This window comes from Halichoeres trimaculatus, unplaced genomic scaffold, assembly GCF_033239565.1.
Source record: "Halichoeres trimaculatus isolate MK-OKI-2021-1 unplaced genomic scaffold, fHalTri1.1 fHalTri1_scaffold_12, whole genome shotgun sequence".
NCBI lineage: Eukaryota > Metazoa > Chordata > Actinopteri > Labriformes > Labridae > Halichoeres > Halichoeres trimaculatus.
Window position 1 is genome coordinate 36,359,210 of NW_027437190.1, and position 24,175 is coordinate 36,383,384.

At 45.6% G+C, this 24,175-nt stretch overlaps 1 long non-coding RNA gene across 1 annotated transcript; it reads left to right on the forward strand.

The window, feature by feature from the left end:
* The first annotated feature begins 597 nt into the window (after positions 1-597).
* Positions 598-23,730, forward strand: LOC141800293 (uncharacterized). The gene is made up of 3 exons (XR_012599324.1): positions 598-686; positions 1,859-2,075; positions 23,518-23,730. It is a non-coding gene; the product is annotated as an uncharacterized LOC141800293 (long non-coding RNA).
* The last annotated feature ends 445 nt before the right edge of the window (positions 23,731-24,175 follow it).

Sequence of the window (24,175 nt, forward strand, 5' to 3'; positions counted from 1 at the left end):
AGGTGGGCCCAGTGGTCCCAAGCCCACCCTCTTTTCAACAGGCCCATCCTAAACTTTTCTATGAAATATAATTTTTATTTTTTAAATTATCTTTTTGTAAATCAGTTCAAACATAACAGTGTGTAATTTCATCACTTCCCATTTGTTTTGTTATCTTTATAAAATGGGCTGAGTCTGTCAATATTTTATTTTTAGCCTGTGGGAAAAAAAAAGACATAAAATCAGCTAATGTCTCTGCTCTTACAGTGTTAGATAAATGAAAGCTGTGACGGTGCAGCCCATCTGTGCACTACAGCGCTACTCTTTGTTCAGTACCTGGAGAGCAACCACAGGTAGATCAGTCTGATTCACTAAAATTAATTTAAATAATAAAGAAACAGAAAACAAACACCAATAGTGACAGTAGTACATCAGTTTTTTTTTTTAAATAGTGAGCGACCAACTTTTGTTATTTAAGACCCGGCCAGAATTGGTTTGGCCCACCCAAAAGTGAAATGTGTCCCTGCTTCCTTCTCTGGCGCCACCTGTTGGCCTGCAAAGCCTCGCACAGGAAGTACACTCGTTCCAAAGGAAACAGGAAGTGTAACTTCTGTAAAAAGAAACAGGAAGTTGGAGGTTTGTCGCCTTCGGAGCATCCTGCTGATTGTTGCTGGTCTTGCTTCAGAGTGTTGCTGGTTAGCAACCAGGTTAGCATCATGATGTGTTGCTTTTTGAATTTTAACTCTCAGTTTAGCATTTAGCTTAGTTAGCCTACAGCTTGATTGTTTTGCTACTTGCAGTATGTGTTTAACTTGGCCTAGCATTTAGCTGAGTTTAGCATGTAGCTCAGCAGACAGCTCACTTCCATTGATAGCTTAAATTATCATGGGTCTTAGCACTTAGCTTGATGCTTACCATTAGCTTAGCATTAATGCTACATTTGTTTGCAAGTTAATCTATTATTTGAAGTGTTTCTAAACTCTGTTTCTGTTCATAATCTTTAATTTTACTCTCTACACTGAGTCCATGTTTGGTCATAACCTCAGCTCCAAACCAACTTTTACGTTAAATTATCAAAGTCAAATCTGGATTTTGAATATTAGCAGCTAATGTTGCTAATTTGCGGTCAAACTTGTTAACTGAGGCTGGATAAAGACGGCACACACCCCTGCAGAGGTTGCTGGTGTTTCAGTGTAAAGTGTGACCCTGTTAACTGGTGACTCTCAGCTGTTAATCACTGACACCTTCAGCTGAGGTTAGCATAGCTGCTATTAACTCGACAACACCAGTCGCTCTGTAACCGTCTAAACTTTAAAAGACGTTATCGCTGCTGTGAAGTGTCATTTCTGACAGCTGATCACAGAACAGACAAATGTTTTGATGCAGCTAACAGGTTGAATTTAGGGTTTAAAATATGCTAACTCATCTGAAAGCAAAACGCTAAATCTTTATGATGATGTAGACTGATAATCCTTCATTAGCTGTTAGCATGAACTGACTGTAAGAGGAAGCAAAACGACTCCAGGATCAGAGAGCACATTTTCCTGTGGTGGGGATAAAACAGGAAACACAAACAGCCCTAACGTGTTTATAATGACCACGGCGAGGAACAAACAACATGACAACAAACAACATGACAACAAACAACATGACAACAAACAACATGACAACAAACAGACACAGAGCACTGTAGAGAGGAGTAATCTGGCGTTCAGCGTGTGTACACAGACACATGAGGCCTCATAGGAGCAGAGACTCTTTTCATGTCCGTACATGTTTTTATAATCTTCCCACGCAGACTTTGGAGCGTTCACCGCTTCTTTAACGTGTCTTAGAAACGGTTCAGTCCAAACATGTTTCCTCTGTGTTTGTGAAACAGGAAGTGATGGACAGCCGCAGAGCTCCAGGGATAAAACCAGCTGATAACCGAGCTGTCACTAAAGAGGACGGCGAATCCACGGGGCGCGTCGGCAGAGAAAAGTAATCAAAGACCTCCAGCTCACCTCGCCGGGCCGCTCCCCTTCGCACACATCCAGCCGGCGTTTTGTTCCTCCTCCTGGTCGTCAGCGCCTCCTCCCAGCCGCTCTGACTGACAGGTGAGATTAAGCAGCCTTTGAACTCCATCTGCTTATTGAAGGAGCAGTCCAAATTGAAGCAGTGTTATTTCAGGCCGCCGTGCTGAGTCAGTGGGAAAGAGCGGGCAGGGGGCGGCGCTGGGCTGAATGAATAAAGAGGCGTTGGGAGGGGAAGGTGTGGAGCTACATCTCAAACACATGATGGGACAATGAGGAGAACTGTGAGGGAAGAAGAGGAAATTAGATTAAAAGTGTTGTGAACAGCGGCTCGGCTTTCTTTAATCTGTCAGAGAGGAAAAAAAACGAGCTGAAAAATAGGAAAATACATTTCTGCTTTTAAGCGGACCTGCAGATAAAGACAAACACAGATAAAGAGGTTTTCTCGGTGCCCTTTCAAAATAAAAGCGGCGGTAAGAATGGAGGGTGATTGGAGAAAGAAGAGGGACTGGATTAATCACACTCAGGCTGAACAAAGACAGAAAATGAAGCTCATTGATGGATCCTGACCCTCGGCGACCTGACAGAGCTCCATCAAACTCCCTGTGATTAAAAACCACCTGGACTCAGAAACCTGGTGTTTGGCTGAAATTCAGAGGAGATGAAAATGATCCTGACAGTGTTTCTCTCTGAACGCAGATGCTGCTGTCAAACACGTCACGTCACGCTCTCTGCGTCCCTCTGCTCCTCGTCAGGAGGATCTAAACGATCAAACAGAGAAAGTACAGGAGGAGGAGGAGGAGTTGGTCAGGGAGGAGACGTCTGTGTTACTAAACGCTTTTTCAGTATTCTGCCCAGCAAAGAGGAGATTGATTTTTTTCAAGGCTGAAAAACAAAACAAAATGAATTCAGGAATGAGAATTGAAGACACAATTTCTGACACATTTTTTTTTTCCAATTTCAGCTCCTCTGCTGCAGGTTCCTCTCTGTTTTCAGCAACGATAGGTGGAAATAAATATGGATTTGTCCGTCAAAGTGTGTCTATATGTTAATCAGTGAGCTCTGCTCAGGACATGATATTTTCTGCTCATGTTATACAAACAGAAACATCTGATTAAACGTGGTTTCAGTGACATTTCTTCAAGGATCAGAGAACTACACCTTTAATTCATCAGCGACACCTGCCAAACCCTGGGCAACATCTGCCATTGGCTCAGCAACACCTGACAATCTGTCAGTAGCTGGGTTCCCATTACACTTTTTTACTAAATCAAAGTGATATTTTTGAAGTTTCGATAAAGAATAACTTCGCCTTGCGGTGTTTCCATTACATAACTGGAGTAAAGTAAAACATAATGTTTGTCCGGACGCTGCACTCATGATGACGCTGATTCTTGAACATTAGTTTTTATTCACTGCTCAAACTGTCGGCTGTGATCACGCTAACTCAAAACAGGAAGAACAAAACACTGTACGAAGATCATCATCTCCAGCTCACACACTCTCACACACACACACACACACACACACACACACACACACACACACACACACACACACACACACACACACACCTCCGCTCCTCCCTCCTGCTGCTCTCTGATTGGCCCACAGCCGTCCTGATGAAATAGAATAGAAAATACTTTATTTATCCCCCAAGGGGAAATTCAGGAGTCACCGCAGCATTTAAGAAAACAAAAGTAAGAAAGAGCATAGAAAGTGCAAAAATGTCCATAAGAAATTAGATGACGACATCCCGTCCACCACTCGTCCACCACTCTCCATCCCAGCCAGCCTCCACCTCCACAGGGTCCAGGACTGAGCCTCCCCAGCAGTCTGTTCAGTCTCTGTCTCCTGGATCCTGTCTGCTCACAGCAGGTGAAGCTCCTCCAATGTGGCGCCGGCGTCCGATGTCAGCTCCGTCAGCCACGTCCGTGAACAGCACGATGCCGCTGGATTAGCACAGCTAGCTCATCCATCCCCCGGGGCGAGATCCCACGTTCCCAACAACGATGGATGGAAGGACAGGTCCACGTCGTCACCTCCCAGCTCACATCCGAGAACCAGCACGTCGTCCTCACCTCCTCCTCCTCAGCTCGAGAGAAATCATCAAGCCCTACTCTAGTTAGCATTGACATGCTACAGGCTGCTAACAGCTAAAAACCCTAACCCTGCATTGAACACATAAATAAGAGCTGATAAAACTATGAACGCTGGAGTCTGTTTGTGTGGCAGAGGAGGAGCGTTGTTATGACAACGTGCAGAAAAGATGTTTCCATCGCACTTTTGTGACAAAGTTCAGTATCGTGTCTGAAAAACCTCCTCATGAGAGTGTAAAAACTTTTAGCGAGGTTTTTTAAAAATGTGGTGTTTCCATTACTGTTGCTTTATTGTAATACTTCGGTTTTGCACAGATCTCGGTGTAATGGAAACACAGCACACCTGATTATTTGTAAATGTCACCTGCCATTAAGGCCCAAATATGCTCAGCTTTACAGATGGATCTGGATCCAGACAGGGCCTGTGTCCGTGCTCTGAGTTTATTCTGTCTGTTTTTCTGCATGTGTTCACAAAGCGTACTGATGCAGACCAAACTGAGCAGGACCACCAGAACTGTGGGGGCAGTGTTGCTGTTACCACCTGATACGCAGCTATAGTGAGACACGAAGAAGAAATAAGAATGGAGGAACTTTCATGATGTATTTAACAGCCTCACCAACCACCGTCTGCTACAACACTTCCTCTGTTTTTGTTTGTTTTTGTTTTTTGTGTTAGAGCTACATCAGCAACCCCTCCTCCACAGCCGCCATGTTTGTTTTTGAGTTTGTTGTTGCCATAAACTTTGGACTCTGGGCTGCCCCACCTGGTGGATGGATTGGTTAACAGCAATCTCAACATAAAGGACGTATGGAAACATGAGAGCAGTGACGGGAACATGGTTTGAAAAGTACGGAGACAGTTTGGTACGTAAAGGGAATTATGGGAAACGCAGCTATTGGCTGAGGAAACTTTACTCTGGACTCTAAGACGCCTGGACTCTGAGTCTCTCCACTTGTCCTCTAGACTCTGGGTCCTTGATCTATAAGAGTTAATGAAAAATGACTTTCACTACGACTCTCCTTAGTCCAGGTAAGACCCCCTGACATTAGCCACGTTTACATGGACCCAAATATTCCACTTGCATTCGGTTTATTTCCTCAAACGGAAAGAATTTAACCTGTGTATACACCTCAAAAAGAAAAGTGTCAATCCAAACAGACATTTAATCAGTTTCACAGAAGTGGAATATTCCTTTCCCCAAACCGATTGAGGTTTCATGTATCCACTCAGACGGAAAGTTGTCAGGGTGCGTTCTTGTAGAGCATGCTCAGATATGACGTAAGAAGCAACTAGAGACGTTCCTCAACTTTAAAAATGGCGGCGAGCTGTCAGCACTGAAGGAAAGTTTGTTTTTGATCCAAACTTTGAAAGAAATGAACATAATTTCAAGACTGGACGGACGAAAAACTCGCAATACGGAGTATTGGAAAAAAAAAAAAAACACTGTTGTCCTCCGTCTTTGATAAATCTCGCGATGTTTACGTTTTTCTGCGCATGTAGACCAGAGAGTGGAATATTCCTTTCCATGTTTACTTTTGTTTTCGGTAAAGTCATTCAGAAAGATTCAATTTGAAAAACAAAAAACTGCTCATGTAACCGTGGCTATTGTCTCTGGTTCAAGAGGGAGGAGTAGACAGTTGTAGCCAGACCTCGTCATACGCTCTGTGTACCAGCTGTTCTGGTCACACATCCAGCCCCCCCCCACCACACATCAGTCCTGACCTAGCTCCCTTAAGGACACGAGGAAAGGAAATGACATCATAGCTAGGAGCAGACGTCCTCGACCATAAACTCACAAACTGAGTCTGAAAACAAGAGGAATGATTTTGTGGAGTCTGCCCTCAGACTGTGATTGATTCCTCCACACACACACACACACACACACACACACACACACACACACACACACACACACACACACACACACACACACACACACACACACACACACACTCTCTCTCTCTCTCTCTGTTGTTGTGTACCATCACCTGGGATTCGCCTGCAGCAGCCTGCGTATTCAGCTGTCAGGCTGCAGAGTAATTCCTGCGGACAGAATGGGGTCTGCGGCGTTGTTCAAAGACAAATCGCCGCTCGTTGATTTGAGGAATTAAAGAATGAGTCTGGTTCCTGGTTCAGACGCTTTCTCAGAGACGCTTTGCTGGAAGCCAGGCATTGATCATCCCCTCTCTTCCTCTGCAGTCCTTCACACAGACTGACTTCGATCTGTGGACTCTCACCGTACGTCCTCTCCCCGCTGCGCTGCAAATGTCACTTCCTGCTGCAGCAGAGAGACAAAGGCATGAGGCCATAAATCAGATTAGATTATCAATCTGACTCTTCTTATTCCAATGAAGATGGTTTTTATCATGAACACCTGATGTAGTCTTATTACCTAAATAACTTAACGACACCTTTCTCAGAAGCTGTAATCTTCGTCTGACACAGGAAAAGAAGCTCCCTCCTCCTCCTTCTCCTTCTCTGTCATTATTTGGTTCGAGCCGTTGGCGTTTTCCCGATGACTCTCCTCTCCCTGTAATGTGATGTTCAGAGGTCATGATCAGTTCAGTTTTCTCTGGGAACAGGTTGTCTAATTTGCACTTCACAGAGAACTGAGCCGAGGCAGAGAGTGAAGTGTTCAGGTGAAAAAAACGAAACGTGTTTGACGAGCTGAAGATTCGATGGGACAATGACGCAGCAGAAAGTCAGAGGAGCGCTGACTCCTCCTGAGGGAGGCGCGGCGTGTGATCAGGTCCAGAGGAGAACATGAAGGAGCTGCTGGGCCGTTTCAGAGCGGACCAGAGAGGAGCGTGTAGACCTGGCTGTCAGACAGGTGGCAGGGCCCGGGGCAGTGCTGCCAGCGCAGATAAAAAATGGATCAGATCTTTAGTGAAGCTAACGGCCCCTGACTCTGACTAAACGCCTGATTACCACCCTCCAAACCTCAGCTCAGCCTCGCTCGGGCCTCTGTGTTTCAGCTCAGCAGAGCTCGTAGAGAGAGCAGCTTTGTCTCAGCGAGCACAGACATCTGACCGCATCAACGCCGCAGCTCGCAGCGCGCCTCATAAACATCGGTTTGAGGGAGATTCAGGAGTAAATTAGTTTAAACCAATTTCCACTTTGAGTTGATGTACTCACACATCTGAGTGGATTCAGTCAGCAGACCTGTTTACAGAGGACGCCGTCCTCAGAGGGAGAGGTGATAATAGAAAATAAGATTTAGATTAACGTCCTCTGCTGCTGCTGACTCATCCGTATAAAATCATCTCAGTACTGAGGCCTGAACCACACGTATATGGATATTTTTTTGATCAAATCTCTTTGTCCTCGTTTAAAAAATAATCTCCGTCCACAGAAATATCTCTGTCCATACGAAGAGGCCAAACTGAAAACAATCGCCTCTAAAGCCTGCGATACCATGCCTTGCCGATAAGTGGCAGGTCAGCAAAGTGTGAACACCATAGAAGAAGAACGTTATGAGCATGCGCAGTCAAACACAGTGACTTGTTGCTAGGCTCTTGACGTCATCGTGTCAACACCAGCTCCGTTTACCACCGCTACACGGATCCACCCAACCTATATTTTTATTTCTTCACTTTTTTATCCGTTTCTAGAAATCTCCGTTTACGCGGGTGAAATCTCCGTGTTCGTGTGGTTGAGAGGCCCAATCGGACAGAAAAATGCGCGTTTAGGAAAATATCCATATACGTGTGGTTCAGGCCTTAACTGGAGGAAACTTCAGGTGCATGTCGTCCCCACCAACGCTCCACAAACCCTCTTTCTGTAAACACCATGAAGCTTCCCAGCTCATGAAGTTACACAGGTTGTTTTCCCGTTTGTCTAATACAAAAAACTCAGCGTCCATGGTTTCCAAGAAAAATGCCAAGGTCCAGTTTATTCCACCAGACATCAGTCCACCTTAAATTAGAGATTACAGAGCAACAACTAGAGACGTCTTCTTTCCAGATACTTTAAATCATCCACTGCAGATGATGACAAACCCAAACTCTTTGTGATTTTACTCAGAGGATCATCGTTCTGAAATTATTCAGCAGTAATAACCTCTCCATTTGTTGTTTTCTGAATCTTTTCTGTTCTCTGATCTGACCTGGACCAACTTAAAGGATCATTGATGTATTATCAGTTAATTAAAATCGTTTTGCCCTGATTCAACATTCATGCGTGTGTAGCTTTGAGGCTGAATGTGACACATAGATGGTGTCACTTTAAATGATATCATTATTTTCAAGACGTGGACTTATTAAAAGTGCTGTGATTGGTTAAAATACACATGGAGGGAGTGGAAAGATTGTGTTACTCCTGATTTATTTTAACGACCAGCTTTCTGACAGCTCAGATAGAAGAAACTGTCTCAAAGGCCTTCTGTGAATGTACCTTTAAGGCATCTGACCTTTAGGGTACATTCACATAATGTTGTGTCTAAATGTATTAATGTATGATTTTAGTTAGCTGAAAGAGTCAGTGTTTCTAACTTTGTAACCAACCTTGTCACTAAATTTGTAGATATCACACTTCAAGAATAAAAGTAATTTAAAAAGAAAAAAAAAACACTTGGGGTAACCTCTTTTCACCACTAGGGGAGCCCTCTGTCCTTTGATCTACTAAGATAAGCATCTGAGAGCACGCATTAAAGTCTTTTGGAACTAAACAGAGCCATTGATTGGTTGATGGACCAAAACAAAGATGGCGTCCCACTATTACAGTCTGATTTATCCAATACAACCGCTAACTGTGGTGTCACATGACCCTGGAAGTCTGGACTCTTGATGAACATCTGGTGTTTGATTGGTCTCGACCACCTCCACAAACACACATAAACATTGATCTTATTATCACATCCTTTGGTTTCCATCTTTGACCATTAGCCTGACCGTTTGGAGTCATGCTAAGCTAACGTCAGAATGGGCTGAAGAAGCTAATCTGGCTAACCTTTCTTATTCACATGGTCGTTAGCTCTGTTTATCTGTCTGTGGTCTCTGAACGAACTTAACAAAGACAACGATTGAAGAAACAAAGATCATCTATGGTGTCCAGAGCAGTGAGAGCGCTCACTCTGTCACTGTTTCTGAAATCTAACTGTGTATTTCCCTAAAGTCAGCACCATCCTGTTCATTATATTTACATGTTTCATTAAATTAGCAGATGATTCAGACACAAAACTCTCTCATTCAGGCCAATTAGTGCCAGCACTGAACAGAAGTTAGCTTTGACGCTAAATTAGCATCGCTAATGACAACACAGCTTCTACAACATGCTTGAGAACAGGCTCCTGCACAGCCTGGTGTGACAACGAAGCTGTACCGAAGAACTCGCTCGAGTTCACGCCATCCTGTGGTCAAAGTGGGTAATTACACCTCGTTTCATCACTTTCTCCTCGTGCGTTTACTGTTAGAGAAGTAACAGAAATTTAAGAAAACAGTCCATGGATTAAAAGGTATTAGAAAAACACTAAATGAGTTATTTTGTCAAAAAAACTGTAACATAAGTGTAAACCCCACGGTAAAATGACACTTTTTTATGGACTCCAATCACAGCTTAACACCAAAAATAGTTTGTAAAACAGACCTCAGGGGGTTGAAATTTTCCCTTCGTGATAAAAACCTGACCTTTCTGAGTGAATTTTTCTATACTTCGTTGTTTCCCTCCGTTAAAAGTTGTTTCTCACTGAAAAGTTTTCTTCTAAAGTTTGTTTCTCGTCGTCACCTTGTCGCTGTCAGGAAATCTCCCTCTCACCGTGGCCTCATATCCTCTTGTGAATCTGATGTTTTAGAAACTGATGTTTTAATTTTCAAGGTGGTAATTATTTCCCACCATCTGTCTGAGACATGTCTGTAATGGCTGTGTCACCGTTGGCGCCGCACCGTTCGATGAAGAACAGAGGGCTGGATGTTAACCCTCTCCGTCAGCTGTTCCTCCAGCGAGCGGCGAGCGGCGAGCGGCGAGCAGCCGGCGGATCAGAGCAGAGGCCCTGAACGTTTCAGTGAGCACCTGTAAAACAAAGCTTCCCTTTTTCATCCAGGCTGCGTTACAGTGGAGCCCGGGGAGCTGGAGTCATACAGGCAGGACGGAGACATCTGTTTCTGTCAGACAGCGTTAGCTCTGATCCTCACCGAGCACACACGCCGTTAGAAGGAGATGTCACAACACTGAGGGATGAATCTGTTTGGGCTGAAGCAATCTGCTGCTTTCCATCCATCACTGACCGCTGGAAACACTGAGACACAGGGGAGCAGTGAGCGCTTCACTTCACGTCTGCACGCTGACAACGCTGACAACGCTGACAACGCAGGAAATGCAGGAAATGCAGGAAACGCTGGAAACGCTGTGTGTGTTTCCTGCTCTGCACGCTTGGATTCTCCCTCCTTTTTAAAAACCATTTCTGAGCGCAGGATGAAGAGTTACAACTGAACAGGAGACTCTGATAAAAAGTCTGCTCCGAGCTTCTCTCTCCAGTAAAAGTAACAAGATTTACTTTGCATCAATTACATTTGCGGGGCATTGTTGGAGCAGCTGGGCCGTGGATACGCCGGTGTTTACATGGAGAGCTGAGGAGCTCTGACCTCTCAGTCCTTCAGGTTTAATCCCTTTAATGCAGCCACGGGACCAAACTTCAGGCTGGGAAACCTAAACCTGTCCGGAGTTTGAGGAGACGTGTAAAGTGGCTGCTCCTGACGTCTGTGATATTCAGTAACAGGATCAATAAAGCTAAAGATTTAAGGAACCCGAGATTTGTCTTTATTCACTGTAAACACTTCTTTGTGTTGTCATCCTTGCAGCGTGTTTTTCCTAATGCTGCGCACGTGTTATCAAATTGATGAAGATGTTTTCTCAAATTTCTTGTGTTTTGTCTTTTTGCATGCGCTGTGAGCTCTCAGGGCCACCGTACTCTTTATAATCGCTGCCAAAAGCGTTAAAGAGGAAAGTAGAGCTTGGTTTTGTAAAAGTATCATTAAAAATATTATTTCAGCTAGCAAAGTGTGTAAAAGAAATAAAAAATATTGAGATTTTAGCAACAGGGGTTCCTCATCGCTCGTTCTGGCTTCATTTTCAATTCAAAGCTTTGAGGAACTTTTATTTTGGGTCAAACCAAAAAGGGCAAAATCCGGTTAGTAAAAATGAAGCCTACGTGAAAATGCTAAAAGTCGTTGTTCGTCGAGAATCCTGTCAAGTCCAGCCGCAGAAAGACAGGAAGTCACGTACACACCCAGCCATAAAAACAGACTTTAACGTCGTGAAAAAGTTATTTGATTGTCCAATCAGAGGCGCAGCCAAGGTCACATGACCATCAAGCGCCCTGTAGCTGCTAGAAGAAAAACTCACAGGTCATTTCAAGGTTTCAGGAACAGACGGATGACGTTGCAGATGCTACATCATGTTTCATACAGTCTGTGGTCAAACCTTCATGGACGGAGTGTGACCACGTTTCTTTAGCTCCTCCTGCCCTGAACATGTCTTCACAGAGTTTTCCTTCCAAACTTCTCTCCTTTTTTTTAATCTTTTATCGGTAAAACCTCCACGACCTGTGTTCACAGGAGGTGAATCTGAAGCCTATGCGGTGACTTCCACCTCAGAGTCATGTCTGTTTCCATCTTCAAATTCAAAATAAAACACTTTCTTATTCAGTTTTGTCGTCTGATGAGTTGTTTTTGTGCTGAATCAGCAAAATTTGAAAAATTTGTAAAATCAAAATTTGTTTTTTCAGTATTTTTCCACATTTCTGGATTTGGTGTCGGCCAAACCCTGAATGAGAACAGCTTATTTTAATATGGCTAATGAAGATGGGTTTTGAAATAGAAGAAAGCAGCAATAAAAGCTCGGAGTTTAAAGACAAAATAATATCAAAGCGTGTGTCTAACACCTGTTGAAGTCGTGTTTCCAGCTTTTGTTGCTCTTTGAAAATGAACTCCATGTTTTCTCCGTCTGTCTGGAGCTCCTGTTCGTCTGACTCTTTCAGTCGTTTCATAAAAACCAACAAAGGTTTTGGTTTGAACAACTTGTCAAAGAGAGATTAGCGTGAAGCAGGGCTCAGAAAACCTGGTTACAGTGGGTCTGTGTTTGGCCTGTAGGGGGCGCTGTGGGTAATGACTCAGAAAGCTGTGCTGTGTTTCTGCGGCTCAGCGCCCTGATGCAGATTTCTGGGGATGGGAACAGCTGATAATGTTCCTCCTCTTCATAAAGCAGAAGGACCACGCCGTCTGGGACGCCATTGTTCTTTCCTGGCTCCGTTTGACTCCGCCCCCGTGCAGACAGGTCGCTAATGTGAGGCTTTATTGAACGCTGCGTTCCTGCGGGGACACTCAGAGGTTGGAGCAGGTTTGGAAATGTAATGAATGTGGCTCCGCTCCTTCTGTCAGGATTGAATCAGGGCCCGGACGCTGACTTTTACCTTGATTTGATGCTGAGTGGAGTGCTCAGCTCCACCTCCCAGGGCTCCACCTCTGACGGCTCCACAGGAGGAGCAGCTGAGAGCACTCTAATGATTGTCTCTGGAGCTGTTTGGATCAGGGTGCTCCTGAGAGGAGAAATACACGGTGACGGTGTCAGCTGAGCGGAGAAATCTGCTAATGTGGAGGTGACAGGATGTTTCTGTAGGTCGGTGTCGCACAAATCACCACGTCAGTTTAATCTCAGAGTCAGGGCCAGGGAGGTAAACTGGTCCCCCTTCATCCTGCTGCCTCAGGGTCCATCTCTAAAGTCCCCACAGCTCAGACTGACTGTGAGCTGTTGACACTGCCTCAGACCCTTGAGCAAAGTGTTTTTTCTCAGAGACAGAATAAAAACTCGACCCTATGAGAGTCTCTCCACCTGTTGGTCCTGGATCTGGGCCCTGGTACCTGACGCCTCCTTCAGAGAGGAGGTCCTGGACTAGTTTTCTTCTGGTCCCCCATTGGAGGAAGTCTGACCTTGAGTAAAATCAGAAGTTGTGAGGGATGTAAATGAGGACGCCAGCTTCTTAAGTCTCAAACGCTCCGTCGGCGCCGTACACACACGTCTTCAGGGACGGTGAGGAGGCGTTGAGCCTCAGGTGTTTGTTGTCCTCTTTGAGGATTAGGAGTTTGGAAAGGTGTTTAATCCCCTCTCTTTGTGTCTGCCTGGGACGGGCGGGCGGGGAAAACAAACAACCACCAAAGCCGACGCCGTCTGCCATCCCTCATCCTGACCACGCTGACCATCAAACACGCTCTGAGTCCAGGTGTCTCTGAACCTCTGATCACACTCTCTGACACTGTCCTCTCGTCACCCATCTCCCTCTCAGCGCCTCCTCTCAGCGCCTCCCTCTCTGCACCTCCTCTCAGCACCTCCTCTCAGCACCTCCTGTCAGTGCCTCCCTCTCAGCACCTCCCTCTCTGCACCTCCTCTCAGCACCTCCCTCTCTGCACCTCCTCTCAGCACCTCCTCTCAGCGCCTCCTCTCAGCCCACGCTGACTCACAGCGTGCTCGTGTAATGACCAGGGAGGCTGCTGGCGTGTGATCCTGACACGCGACCCCTGTGAGGAAGCGGACTGCCAGTGTTGTGGTTATTCCTCCTTTGCTGAGGTCCAGCTGCTCTCTCATGGATTGGGGGGCAGAGGGGAGGCCCCCGGGGGCCCGCCTGGTTATTACTTCGGTGTGTGGCGTGCTGGGGTCAGCGCTCGCCACACAGCAGCAGGTGGACACAATCTGGATGCTTCTGTTTGCTTTTAATACAGCTCTGATTGGGTTTGTGCTTATTTTTGTTGTGAGGGTGTGAAATGGTCCACGGTCTCCTCTGAGTCTGCTCCCCATCACTGACCTGGACCAGGGTCAGCGGGTCACGACTGGCCCTGAAATATTGATACTCAGGGAGAGCAGCGCTGTGGAGGGATCCAGCTCAGGGGAAAAAGGGGATTTAGGTTCACTTTAACACCTCTACATCCTCTTTGTCACATGTGAAGCTTTTATTTTGAAAGTACCTCGTTTTGGATTGGTAGCACACAGATTAACCTGTCATAAAGCGTCTTTCCAGGTGTTTTAATGGAGCGGAGAAAACTCATCACTAAAGTCTGAGTCTGAATGGTTTCTTTTTTGAGCTAGGGCCTGTTTTGTTTCTTTTTTAACTTCCAGATCCAGAGTCAGTAACTGTTGAGGGCTGGGTTGGCTCAATCTTAAAGCTACAGTGTGAAGACAGGAGGATATTAGAGACTTCTCTTGGTCTGACTCTACACTAAAACACTCCTTTGCTCACCGCTCCTGTTGAGGAAGCCTTGTTGGATAAAAAGCTTTAATGATGCATTACAAGTGTAACATCTTGAGGAAAAAAATAATAATTGCAATACACTAACAGACCAGTAGAGGGCTGTAAGAATGTGACAAAGGGCTGTTTAGCAAAAATGACATTCGTCCAAGTTGTTTTCAAAAAGCCTGAAATGACTTGAACCAGCAAAACCAGTCTGCATCTGAAGCTTCGTTTCTACCAAGTGGTTCAGATCAGCTCGCACTCTGTGGTGTTTCCTTTGACCTAAACCAGGACAAATCCTCAAATCCCTGACCTGTACCATCCCACTTCCTGGTTCCCTTCTGTTGGGGTGTCAGACTAAACTGATCCAACCCCAGAAGGTGGAGCTAGATGTCTTCATCGTTGATCTTTGTTGACTGTGTCACATTTTTCTTCTTCGTTGGATTTATTAGCGAGTACACCGTGTCACGCTGCTATGGCGTCATGCTAACATGTAGCTGATGCAGCTATCAGCATCCAGCTTACACACCACCTTCCAAGAAGGACACAGTTGGCTGTGGGAACACAAACATGATCAGACTTTACTGACCCAACCCGTACCAAACCGTACTGATCCAAACCGGACCACTTGGTGGAAACCGAGCTAAAACTGGTGTAAATGTTGAACTGAATCTGGTATTATGAGGTTATTATGACACGGCTCATACTGTGTGTCACCGAGGGCGATCTGCTGAGTCATGATAACCATGAACAATGAGTTTAATCCTTTTGAATCCCACAGATGATCTTTTTCATAGTTCACTGCTAACGATGCTAACCCTGAACATATCAAATCATTTCTCATGATGTGTGTTTCCTGTCTGCAGTTTCTCCTTGAAACCATGTTGTTTTGGGACTTTTGAGCAGAGGCTCTGAGTTAACGTCAGTCAGATATGAAGGATGACTGAGCTGATGATGCATCGCTGCTGGACACACGTCGTCCCGCCTGGTCTCTGAGCAGCAGACAGCAGCATCTGGGTGAGACGACTGAGTGACAGCAGCTAAACCAAACACCCTGCATGTGTCTGCTGGTCTCCCTTCCTTCCTTCCTTCCTTCCTTCCTTCTTCCTTCCTTCCTTCCTTCCCTGCTCACTCCTGGTCACATGTCACCATGTCATTCCTGACAATCACTCCTTGATTGTGCCTCGGGTTCAGGCAGGGGACGCTCCCACAGCTGCATCCTCCAATTAATTCCTCAGCAGCAAATTATTAATTAAACCCAATTCTTCACATTGCTGTGAAGCAAATAAATGGCCAATCATTATGATGGTGATTGCTCTGTGGTAATGGAGGAGCTGGTCATTAGAGCTCATATTTTATGTATGCATGAAACTCTGTTCCTGAGACCTTGGAGCGATGTTAACCAGTTAGAGACAGAGACGTCGAGCAGCATTCAACACGACTGAGCTGTGAGCACGGGGTCCTGGGCCTGGTCTGAGGGACTGACTGGACTTGATCTGTCTGGGTTGAGTGTGGCAGTGTAGAGGCCAAGTCGACTAACCATCAGTCATTGGTCAGCTAAGGCCTTAAACTCAACATTTCCTCTGATACCTTTGAGTTTTTGATGCTAACCAAGCAGCAGCTCCTGGTCTGAATCATGAAGTCCATGAAGTGTTTGAACCTGCAGTTCTCTGATTGTCCACTTGGGGCTGGCTGCAGAAACCACACACCAAGTCTTCAGTGCAAACTTTACAGCCTGGTTCACAAACTTTTGAGTCTTAATAGTTAACAGAGCAACAAACGTTGCCCATGTAAGGGCTTCGTTTACTGGACTGACTGAAATACCCCAGCTGCTCCTCGCTCCGTCTCTGGATCTGCTCTGTAGCAGCTCAGCGGTCTTTGCTGAGTCTGGATCTGAATACCTTCAAGAAATCTGTGTATATGTGTGTGTGTGTGTGTGTGTGTGTGTGTGTGTGTGTGTGTGTGTGAGTGTTTTCTACAGGCAGTGGTTTTCCTCATCACATCTTGACCTGACTCGTGTTGGGTACAGTGAGAGCCAGGTGTTGAATTTGTTCAGCTGTATCAATTTTTTTATTTTTAATTCAGGAGTAGAGACTCTGTTTCCTCGATTTGTTTCCTAAGTGTTGGTTTCAGGTTCACAGTGAAACCCAGACCTGATTTCATACTGTGACTTGGTCCTATGGTGATGCAACTTTGACTGAACTGTTCCCTTCAACAACTGAAATCTTATCAAGAGTTTTTATCTCATTTGGAGTAAAAATAGTCTTATTATACTTGACTTGAGCGACATTCACCTGACCTGACACGCCATACGGACAGGTTCATATATCCGCCTCGGAAATATTTCACTAGTCCATCTGGGTAGCAGCTCTTCAGATCTGTTTTCAGAGGCGGGACTTTAAAAAAAATTAGCAGCTGGTGATTGGACGATTGTTCTGATTGACACACTCAGCACGGACCAATCCGCATCAAGCCACGATATGACGTAGCTTATGTGAGCAGATGCTTCTAAGAAACAATAGATGAACAACAACAGGAACAAGAGAAACAGCTGTGAAAAAGGCGTTAGACGACAGCTTCAGACAGCTTCAGCTCTGAATTACTGTAACAAGTTAGAAAGAAAAAAAAGTGTCAATAAAACAAGAGAAAAGTTTCTTGTATTAAGACATTTTTCTAGTTTAGCAAGTTTCTCTTCTTCCATCAGCAGATTCAGAGCTTATTTTAGTCTTTAAATAAGTTGGAGCCTGGCAGGTCAGGTTAATGTGGCTCATCTCCAGAATAATAAGACAATTACTCAAAATGAAACAAAAACACTTGTTGGGAGTCCAGTTTTTTTTTTACAGTGTGGGGTTTGTGAGAAACACTGGGGTGGACTTTATCTGGAAAGGACTGGACTCCACCGCTCACAAACACACACACTCCAGCATCTTTTTAGGTTTCATTTCTGTCTGTTGAACTCACTGTTGATCCTGGTTCCTGATCCAGATCCACTCTCCACGGACAGCAGGTCTGGGTTTTAAGATCAGTAACTGGATCTGTAGCCCCAGATTTAACGTCTTTGTGAACCCCTTCATGACTGGTCTGAAAGGCAGATATGGTGAATCCCCATCATGGCGACACTTTAAGGCTCGATCAGAGACTAACGACCTCGTTAGGACGGAGACGTTACTCATCACGGCCCGGCTCTTTACTGTCAGTGTGCGCCGACAGGCATATGTTCTGTGTGTGTGTGTGTGTGTGTGTGTGTGTGTGTGTGTGTGTGTGTGTGTGTGTGTGTGCGTGTGTGTGTGTTTGCCATATGTGCACGCTTCCATCTATATGTTTGATGAGTGCTCCAAGGCCAGTGTTTACACTGGGATTAGAGAGATGGAGGAGGAGGAGGAGGAGGAGGAGGAGGAGGAGGAGGAGGAGCTGGACATGGAGACTGTGTGACCTTCCAAGGACGGGGGTGGGAAGAGACGATAAGATGGAGGGAGGGGCTGGAGTGGGACCCTGCAGGCGTCTGGCGCCGTGGTCTGGACTCTAAGGCCTGGGAGGACTGAGGAGGACCGGCTGGCCCAGGAGATCCTGGCTCTGGGCGGTCTGGCTCCTACCTGCTCTGCTGGTCTGATCTATTTTTAGTGGACTGCTGCCTGGATCTCCCTGCCCCCCTTTGCCACAGACCCCAGTGCTCCCATCGATTCCTCCTCCTGGCTTCGCTCCTCGCTCAGACTCTGCGGCTCGTCTCGGGGACGCTGAGGGCCGCTCCGTGCTGTCGTACACACACGTATCAGATGTTAACACTGAGGATGGATTTCTCACTGAGCAGACTCCAAACCTGATTCCTCTCTGTTGCTCACCTGTCGGCCGCCTGCTCTCCCTGTGGTCCATCTCCTCAGAGGAAACAGGAAACAAAGGCCTGGGGTTAAAGCTGCACGTAACCATTCATTTCCTGTTGACAGACGGCGTGGAGTGATGCATGGCCTGTAGCTTTAACTGATTTATCAAAACCACACAAAGAGCACGACAGACGCTGGAGAAAGTCGTCGTGTGAAATCTGCTGAATGTGTCGCTTTGAGCTGGATTTACATAATTGGTTGTTTGTTGAAAATGATGAATAAACCAAAAATCACATGACAAGCAGCAAAGTTTAATGAAGGAGCCGTGTCCGCTGCATGCAGAGCAACATGCATGCAGAGCAACACGCATGCAGAGCAACACGCATGCAGAGCAACACGCATGCTTCTGTTTGTCTGCTGATGAGGCTGAGACTGCAGCGTGTCAGTGTGAGGTGTGAGACGAAGAGGAGAAAAGCAGATTATGTGGATCCACTGAAGGAAAGGTAATAACTGAACCAGGATCATAACAGCGCTCTGCAGAGGAACGACATCATCATATATCACCAGCCGATAAATAAAACATGCAGCTAATCCACTTTTTGCTTTTTAATAACACAAAACTACAGGAAGTGCTGACAACGTTGCAGTCAGCGGTTGGCGCTCTGCGCCCCGTTAGCTCTGTTTATTAGACGCCGCCTCATTAATTCAGAGAGAATTGTTTCAATCTACCAGTTATAACCGCTCCACCATCACGCACACCTCGCCATCGGGGGGGGCGGGTTCGTGGGGGTGGACTTCCTCTCCTCTGGACTTCATATCTCTCTCTGCTGAATCAGCGCTGGATACATTAACCCCTCGTCCTCTACTAATGCAAAAACACCTGGAATCAGATCAGTTTCTGTATAAATAACTCAGTGAAGAGCTGGAAAACAAAAACATGATGAAACAGGATGAATCAGGCTGAGGAGAGCTGGTGGTGACGGCGCTGTGAGCTGAAGAGGATCCAACCAGAGGATGGAGACGGTCAGGAGCCGTCAGAGGAGCCCAGCGTGTTCATGTTGGGACGTGTTAGACCCTCTCTTTAAACACAGAGTCCTTTACCTGGGTCTGTGGATTACAGGTGTGTCACTGAGCCGCCCACACGTCCTCTGTACCACGGTCTTTAAGTGGCCACCCCAAGTTTGTAAAGTTGTAAATTTATGAATTTATGAACTTCATGAAAACTTTAAATTTGATCATTAAACTGTAAACAGGCTGCTTTTTGTCCATTTCACTGCACCATGGCCCCTTACAGCCTCATCAAGTTGTACTTTCTACGTCTAGAGGGACAAAATTTACACATTTTTAAACTTTTTGAAATTTTTGAGTTTTTTTTTCCAGAAAATTCATTATTTATTTATTTATTTATTCATTTATTTATGTAGGTATTTATTTATTATTCATTAATGTAGGTATTTTTTAATTTATTATTATTTATGTAGGTATTTATTTATTTATTTATTTATTATTATTATTCATTTAATTATTCATTTATTAATGTAATTATTTTAAGTGGCCCTGATACTCTGTCATTCCTCTGTGCCTGGCTTGGCTGTAAAATCATCTTCTCTGAATGTTTGTCTCTGGACCTCGTGTCAAACCCAGATCTTTGTGTCGGGCTCTTCTGTTTGATTTCTGGTCAGCTGCTCAGCGGTTTCTTTTTTTTATTTAAAAAAACATTTTTTGTTCATTTTAAAGCCATAAATTAAACTTTTCTTATTGATACATGTTTCCATCTGTTTATCTAACCCTTAGTTATTTATTGTGCAGCTTCTCATCTTTTAATTTCTAATCATTATTTTTCTCTGCACAGCACTTTGTGTTTCTCATGTGTCATGGATGAAAAATGCTGAATAGATGAAGTCTGATTGACTAACTATTCGATTGGTTTAGAATAGAATCATGTTTTGATAACTAATGGGTCAAACTGTTGATTGCTGAGGTGATTGGATGTGTTAATGATGTTCTTTTATCAGTTTTTTTATGTCCATCAGAACGTGTTTTTCCGTCTTGATCTTCAGACGTTTCACCCTGTAATGTCATGTCTCTGGGCTGTTTGTGGGTGTAAAGTCTCAGTTTCATTGAAAATCGTCATTTTTAGACCAGTTTGATATTTCGCCCTCAGCTGAGGATCACTGAGACAGACTGTGGAGTCTCTTTGTCACAGACGATCCCTGTGTCTTTCATCCCCTGGAGTTGGGTTGTGAGCGAGGTCAGCTCAGCGTCATGTTGGTTATAAAACCTCAGATTTTGGAGAAAACAGTGTTTTCCAGATGTTTTTCAGAAAATCAACACCCTGTTCATTATCATATCTGAGTCATTTCTGTAAAAACTGACGTTAAAATCAATTTGTTCAAACGTTTATCACAAATCCAGGAGCAGAATTTTCACCGTGGCTCTCAGAGGTGAACAAATGTTTGGGTTAGAGATGACTGGATTTAAATCTGAACATTTTTGGGCTTTAAAGACTTTCCTCTGAGAATAATCAGCAGACAGGAGAGGAAACTGGAAGAGAGCGTGTGTGGAAGTGTTTTCATATCATTTTTTGTTAAACATAAATTCCCAGAGGCCAGAAAGAAAATTTATCCAGAGTTCATGAATAAAACATTTTAAAAACAAAGCCTCGTCTGATTTTAGCTCGTCGTACCTTTCCTGCTGCGTCTCCTCTCAGTCTGAACCAAACGCAGAGACGTGCGGCGTCCGAGTCATGTTTTACATTTCCAACAACCAACAGCAGCGCTGTCCTCGTCCCATCAGGCCTCTTCACAATCAGCCGGAGTGAGCCGGGCCAATCAGAGTCATCAGCTGATTGATTTTTCCACTGGGCTGAGGGATAATTAGCCAATTTCAACAAGAAACTGAATTAGCTGATTGATTAGTTCAATACGGCTCTGCCCAAACTCTGGCTTCCAGCGCCGACACTCGACTTTGTCAGAGACAGAGAAGGTGAAAGTCAGACACTCTGCGTCCAGGCCGCTGCGCTGGTTTCCTCAGCGAGGACGAGGTGATCTCTGGAGGTTATGACGACTTCAGTTTGTGAGAAAATCTCTGAACGACGGATTGATCTGATGGAGAATCACATCTCTCCTCTTCACGAGGCAGAGCAGCAAAGGATGATCATCCTGAGACACTAAACGCCCCCAAACCAAGTCCACAAACCCTAGTTCTCCACTGTCCCCCGTGGTTTTGGTCAGAGCAGCCCTAACACTGAGCGTCCTTGTCCCCACCTGAGATGATTGACACCTCTAGCCCCGCCCCCTCCCACACTTCCTGCTCGCCGGCCCACGTCTGCTTTGTCCGCCTCATTGGAGCAGTCAGATCCTTTCAGGGGGTTCAGGGGGGCCTTTAGTCACACACTGTCAGCTCTGCTGTAGACCTGAGCCTGTGTGTGTGTGTGTGTGTGAGGTGTGTGTGACGGAGTGATTCACACACACACTCACACACACACACTGCTCCAGCAGCCTGGTGCAGCCCTGACATGAAGCACAGACTCCATGTGAGGCCGGTCCACAGAGGAGGCTGGATGCAGCGTGAACCGTCAGGGAGGAGAGGGTTCAGAGGAGCATCATGTGACCCAGGAGGTGTCATGTGATCATGCTGTTGGCCACACCTTCCACAGTTTGAGCTCTGATTGGCTTCCTGACACCGTACGACGTGCTGATGAGCTGCTATCCTTTCACAGACCCCAGGCCTCATTTTCTGAGCTTGGTTTGTCGGAGGCTTTGCACGTCGGGTTGGTGGAGTTCACTGTGACGAGGCTCTGAGCGCCAACGCCACCGCACACCAACACTGCTCCTCTTCTGCAGTGACGCTGGCTACCTGAGACAGTGTGGAGTGAACCTGACTGACCATGTGATGGCGTTCAGGCCCTGCTGCTTCCTCCATGTGACCACCGCGACCCGTGAATGTGAATCAGTGACGAAACAGTCAAACATTAGTTCTTCCATGAGCTGACAGAGACAGTGGTACCTGCTCTTATTTCAGACTGTGGCTTCTGTCGGCATCGTTTGATCCTCATTCCTGCACATTTTCTGCTAGCACGAGGAAACAAACCAAACAGTGCAGTACCACTGAAAGACTACGGGGGCAGTGTTGAGCAGTGAAGCCACCACTTTAAACCAGGGCCTCTATACAAAACAAAACACTGCACCATGTGAAATGTGTCTGTCCGTGTGCTGTGCAGAGCCTCTTGGACCGCCATCACCTGCAGCGCCGCCGCTTTCTCAGAGACATCATCATCCTGTCCATCCACGCCATGTTTGATGTGGCGAGACGCTTTTAAAGTTAAGATTTGAAACGCCTAACTCAACCTAACGCAGGTTGACGAGGTGTGTGGTGAAGAGGCAGGCTTTGAGACTCTTTGCTAAAAGTCCTTTTTCCAGCTTGGTGTGTGTGTGTGTGTGTGTGTGTGTGTGTGTGTGTGTGTGTGGTTTCTGGTGTTTCCACGGACAGCCTCAAGTGGACACTGGAGGAACTGCAGTTTTTAACCACTTCAGTCTTTGCTTCATTCCTGGTAGCCAGAGGATGCTGCTCGCTTCTTCTTCTTCTTGAGATGATGATTAACTCAGAGTGGCGCCCTCTAGTGGATGTTAGCTTCATGTCTGGAATGGGGCAGTTTTTAAGGAGGAATCTTTTCACAGTGGATGTTGTCAGTTATCCGTCTCGCTGAGGAACAGCAGTTTCCTCCTGACGCCACGTGCCGTAAGGTCAAAGGTCAGCGTGGAGATGCTCTTACCTCTCCTGTCTCTGTACGTTTGCAGATGAGGAGCTCCCAGCCTGAGCAGTGACTCAGCCTCCTCCTCCTGATCTCCTCGTCCTCCTCGTGTGTTTGTGTGTTAGCGCTGCAGACCACATTAGCATATGAAATGTAATCACAGGCCTGAAGTTTTATTAAAGGAAGTGATGTAGAGGATGACAAAGACAGTAATCCCTCTCAGCTCCCAGCACCCTGTCTCATAATGATAATGGTAGGAGGAATTAGTTTCAGCCCGTCTTACACACACACACACACACACACACACACACACACACACACACACACACACACACACACACACACACACACACACACACACCAGCTCACTAAATGTAAACTGTGACTAAAATTAAAGACAAAATCCTCCTCGCAACAGCAGCAAATGAAACCCCATCAGGGAACAGGGCTCAGACACACACACACACACACACACACACACACACACACACACACACACACACACACACACACTGATTCTGCAGTGTGAGAAGCCTCCTTGTCCTCATTAGATCAGTGTTGTATTATTTGGGGATAAGTTGGCAGTGATTGAAATGAACGCCGTCAGCTGAGCTCAGACTCACATCTCCTCTGTCTCTGCAGCTCCGTGTTGGTCCCTGATGATCAAACACAGACAGAGGACGCCAGAGGGACGCTTCGCCACCATAACACCACCACCAGCTCCACCACCAGCTCCTCCAGCAGCAGTCTGACGGGTCTGTCTCCCTCTGCTCCCTGAGGTTCGGCCTCCAGCTCGGCTGAGTCCGTCAGCGCCGTGTGACCTCTGCGATGTGACATCAACAGTCGACTGAATCCTCATTGGGTGAGTAACAAACACGCTGGTTACCATTCAAGAGACAGCTCCACACGCTGTGACCGCCAGCTGACCCCACTTCCTGTTCGCTGTGTGGGAGGCGCTTCACAGTCACTGGCAGAACCGTACCCTGAAACCCCTGGACCGGACTGAGCTTTTTGTGTTAACTGTCAGGTACTGTTTCCAAAACTATCACAGATCTATGGAAGCCTGTTCCTGCCAGGTAAAATAATAATAATAACAAATAAATAAATAAATAAATATATAATAATAAAATAATAAACAAAAAGTTATAATAATAATAATAATAATAATAATAATAATAATAATAATAAAACCACTGTTAATCACTGTTTTAAAAAGTATCACAGATCTATGGAAGCCTGTTGCAGCCAGGCGGAAAAAAAGAGACTTTCAAATATAATTTAGCATTAAGTCAAAATTATT